At 29.4% G+C, this 5,492-nt stretch overlaps 1 long non-coding RNA gene across 1 annotated transcript; it reads right to left on the bottom strand.

The window, feature by feature from the left end:
* Positions 1 to 762: 762 nt before the first annotated feature.
* LOC109120333 (uncharacterized) lies at positions 763 to 2,081 on the bottom strand. The gene is made up of 2 exons (XR_002027795.2): positions 1,602 to 2,081; positions 763 to 983 (listed from the first exon to the last, which is right to left on the bottom strand). It is a non-coding gene; the product is annotated as an uncharacterized lncRNA (long non-coding RNA).
* Positions 2,082 to 5,492: the final 3,411 nt, after the last annotated feature.

Consider the following 5,492-nt stretch of genomic DNA (forward strand, 5'->3'; position numbering starts at 1 on the left):
TTGAGATTATCAATTTTTAGTTTTTGCTTTTCAACTTTTACTTCGATAAAACATTCCAATTACTAATAGTTAGTGAATTTTTGATACAATAAATTGAAATGTTAAGATTTTCAACCTTGTATTCATTTTTTGTAACAGATTATGTTTTGTATACCTTTTTTTTAAAAAAAACAATGTATCATTAGCTATTTGGTAATAATGTACCAGAGAACGTGTTTATGGAGATGGTCACATTCAATATGGTTTCGATACATGTTTATATAATGTATCATCATGTAGTTGAAAATGTATCTAATACAATAAGGTTGCGAAAAAATAGTATGTAAAATAAAATCAAGTGAATCTATAAATAATAAGTAATATTAATTTATATATCTAATTTATCGGTTCGATTTGCTTATTTTTGCGATTTTTTTAGTAAAATCAAAATAAATAGTAGCGGTTTTCAAAATTTAAACCAAGCCTAAGCAAACAAAACCAAATATCATTTTTTTAAAAAATTGATTTGGTTCGAATTGCGGTTTAGGATGGTTGTTAATCATAACCATGAGCAACCCTACTCATAGGATGTTAGATAGACATTTTTATGTGATAGTTGTTATGTAATTGATACATTTAGCATAAATTGAAATTCATGTATCATATCTAAAAAGTTAGTGCTTGATTTACGATTTATGTATCTTGTTTTAACGGATAAGTATTGTGTTATTAAAGGGATACATTAAATAGTTAATTGTTGCTCATAAGTTGTTTGCCTTGAGATCGATACAGGAAGCATAAATTAGTATTTATGAATCATGTCCGTATAGATCGACATAGCTATGTACCATATACAAAAAAAAAATATGAATATGAGATATATTTAGTATAAATTTGAATATACGTATTATGCCTAATAAATTAGTACATGATATATTATTATTTATGTCTTCATTTGTTGTTGCTTCATTAAGATCTTGAGGGCCTTGATTTGGTTCATCATCCTAAAGAAGCAGCATGTAGTATAAGTCAGGATACATTAAATTGATAATGTATAATACACAAACAAATTTGATGTATCAAACATCTGATAATGTATCATACACAAACAAATTTGATGTATCAAACATCCGATAATGTATCATACACAAACAAATTTGATATATCAAACATCTGATAATGTATCATACACAAACAAATTTGATGTATCAAACATCTGATAATGTATCATACACAAACAAATTTGATGTATCAAACATTTGATAATGTATCATAATGCTAAATTTCTGATCATACTAATACATTCTTATGTGCACTTGGTTCTGTAGTAACATGAATATTTTCATATATAGGTTGGAGTTTTGAAAAACTCTCTATTTCTTGTTGATTTTTGGTAGTATCATGAATATTCTCATCTATCGGTTAGACTTCTGAAACAGCAACCATTTCTGATTCTTGATAGTATCATTAATATTTATTTATAGTTTTAGAACAAACAACTGTTAACAAATATGTTAATGATGCATTTAATTATATTCAAGAAAAATATGTATGAGATATATAATTTTTATAATATATAATGAACTATAAACACTATTATTTATAATATATCAGATACATACCTTTACAATCATGGATCTGATCTTCAACCTCAACAACACATAAAATCAATGTTTTGGTCATTATGGCAAAATCCATTTGTATTGGTGAAGTTGGTTGTGAATCAAACTGAAAGGTACTTTTTTGAGGTTTAATATTGACTTTTTGTCGAAAAATATAATCGTGCAGTACATTGATTTACCACCAACATTCTTCATCAGGGAATTACCTATGCAATTTAATCCAAAAAAAATAGATATTAAACCTAATATCTTTTGTGGTTGGTTGTCTTCATGTGTACAAATTTCATCAACTAAGAATTTAGGGAGAGAAAAAACAACAATGAAGAAGACAATTCCTACCTATTTTGAAATTGATTGATTAGAGAGAGAATTCTTTGGAAAATCAAATTGATTTGAAAATTGTAACAGCTAACAATGTGGAGTAATTTAGGGAGAGAAAAAAAAGAAGTATGAAATGTGGGTTTGACTATTGAATTTTTGTGTTAGAAAATTTCAACAGTTGAGGGAAATAAGAGATTTTTCTGTAATATTTTAAAAAGATAGAGAAAAATAGATTATAAGATAAATAAAGATGTGTATATAAGTAATTTTTCAAAAAAAAAAAAACTTTTATATTTTTTTCTTTTGTATAAATCACAAAAAGAAACTTCAGAAGTTTTTGTATCACTTTAAACAAAGGATATAATTATATTTTCAACAAATTTCTAATCTTTCAAAAAAATAAAAATAAATTGTTTAACTCTCCAATCTGGACGAACTATTTGTATGAATACTTTAAAGAATATAATTATATTTTGATAGGATTAAAGAAATATTTGAAGTACAAGTAAATTATATATTCGTATGAATAATTTACCGATAAAACTAATTTTATTTTGAAAAATCCGAGGTTGAAAAACTCTAGTTTTTTTTTTGTTTGATTTAGTTTATAAATTTAAAAATTCGATACAATTTGATTTGATTTGAAATCTGAAAATTCCAAACCAACCCGCCCATGTACACTTCTAGTCTAGTCTAGTATATCCATTAACATTTTTAGATGTACAAAGTTCACAAATAAAGTTCAAGTAGTGGAATTTTGGACTTCCTTGGTAGAGATGTAGTTGTTGTATGCTAGCAAAAGATATATAGTTTTTGAGATTACTACCAAACATATTAGCGATACTTAAGTTATTGTCATTAACAAATTACCGCTAATTATTATTTTTGATACATGATTTTACTTTGAAAAATTATATAAAGTACACCCAAATTGCCTAGTGAAGAATTAAGAGGAAGCAACAGGCTAATTATAGCTGGGCAGCTAATATCCGAGAAACCTATTAATATGTTGCTTCTGGTACAGATAGCTGAAAGGAAATTCAGTAATCTGTAGAGCACACATAGTCAATGAATAGAGCATCTACCAATTTATTATAGATTTTTTTTTTTCCATTTGCAAATGTAAGAATGTAATTACTTTTGTAAATCACAAATACCCAATTTATTACTATCAATTATCAATTCACTGTTTTGTCACTACTAATTATCAAATCACTTTTTTTTATCACTAGTCATGATATAATTGAAAGTCTTCCATGTGATATTCGAAGTAAAAGTTCAATGAGTATTTAGATTTGCATAATGAGAGAAAATAAATCATATATTGAGATCACTATATTCGAAATCATATGAAAATAAGAATGTTTAAGAAGAATTATTATCACCTTGTCTAACCCCATCAAGTATTTCTGTGTACTAAACCTTCCAGTCGATCGTATAATACCCTTAATTCTTATCACCTTGTCTAACCAAGACCACATAATTTCATTACCTCAACTCTAAACTAGGTCCACTCTCTTTTGTTACTTACCCACAAACACCCCTCTATTCCTCACTCCCCCCTTCCCCCCCCCCCCCCCCCCCCCCTCTAAAATACATTGACCCTTGGCCATTAACCAACCAGTATACGTTATAAAGACATATTCCCGTCACCCTATATTCATATGCACACACACAATCTACCGATGCCGGACCATTAAGGACTTCACTACGAACAATAATGAACCTATCATGTTTCACCACACACTTTTACCACAATTAATTGGTTCTCTCACGGAACCCCATTCAATGGTCGCTCTTCTCATGAAATTTACACTCAAACTCTTATCTTGTCAAAACGTGGCAATTGGATCCCATAATTATGCTGGAACATGGCAATCCAATCTAAATGTTGTGCTGAAACGTGGCAACCCGATCCAATAGTTAGCTTACCGGAACGTGGCAATTCGATCTCCATTCACACGCCATAATCACAATCACAACACATTATCAAGATCATATAATTAAGTATAATTTCATGGTATTAACAATTCATACATCTCCTTTTCAACAAATGAGAACCACATCATACCATACACATACATACCCGTATTAACATGAAGCACAAACGCGCATATATCAAACACATTATAGAATCACAACCATCCCCTAAGAATTTCCCATCCTAGTCTTAATCACGCAAGAGACCAACTCACCACTACTTCTTCATTAGGGTTCATCATTAGGGTTTGAACCTAATTTACTAACATTCATCTACTTGTTACTTTGATAGGTCGAACCTAGCATAGACCAAATTTTATACTCTTCTACCAGATAACCTTGCTTAATAAGGGAATCCTACTCGAGAAAGCAAGGAATAACACTTGCTTAGTCACTACATCAAGCACTAACCCCTAATACATTGCATTATAGAAAATTTTCAATTAATTTTACTCGGGGTACGAAGGTGTACGCATACTACAAGGTAAACACAAATTTACAACTACTCAGTGCATAAAAATAAAATCTACTGGGGCGCCAAGCAATTTCACGGAGTTTTGATTTCTTTTCCAGCTTTTTCGAATTCACTACGGTGAATTTGCCAAGAATTCACAAGATTCTGCCAATCCCCATGCTAGAAGTTCCTTCTCCTTCTTTTTCAAACTTCAAATAACTTTTCTGAGGTTTCTAGGTTATTTACGACCTATGGGTTATTTTTAGATAGGTAGAAAAATAAGGATTTCTCAAAATTTCAGATTTTGCCTCGCTGATCCCGCTACAGCGGGGTAAGTTGCCGCTGCAGTGCCATCGGGCCAGCGGCATCTGACGCGCTGTAGCGAGAAATCTCTTCTCAAATAACGACGGTTCAAACCGTTACACAACTATAACTATAAGTTGAAGGCAACAATAAAGAAGGTACTTATATTTAAAAACAGAAACAAAGAAAACAAAAAAATATAAGGAAAAGAAATCAGAACAAAAACAATATTTAGTAAAATTGCAACATAAAAAATGGGCCTAATTTTATTTTCTTCAATTTTTCGTTACAAAAAGAGTATTACATATTTGTCGTAGTTAGTAACAAATATTTAACTACAAAAATGAGTACTAAAAATTATACAAATAAAGTATTAAGAATTAAATTTTTTACTAAATTATAGCTATAATATCTAATTTATTCTATTAAAATCTAATTTTAGAAACTACTAAATATTAGTCATTCTGCATAAATTTCCTTTTAAAAAAGGGCAACTTTCACATATAGCAAACAAAAAATTCATATTTGTATGCTATAGCAAAGTTTGCATAATTGCGCTCTATAGTAAACATAAAACTGTATAATTCGCTATACATATACAATTGTAGAATTCGCTGACCTAAATTGTATAATTTGCTGGCCTATTTCGCTGCAATTGTATAATTCGCTATCCTATTTCACTGCGATTGTATAATGCACAATTGTATAATTCGCTACCCATTTTGCTGCAATATTTTTATAAAATTTGCTTTGCATACAATTGAATCGAATTAAAATGTATGTGCATAATTATAAGTGTATACAAAGAAGATATATGTTTTTCTCTCGCTTTA

Source organism: Solanum lycopersicum, chromosome 5 (genome assembly GCF_036512215.1).
Source record: "Solanum lycopersicum chromosome 5, SLM_r2.1".
NCBI lineage: Eukaryota > Viridiplantae > Streptophyta > Magnoliopsida > Solanales > Solanaceae > Solanum > Solanum lycopersicum.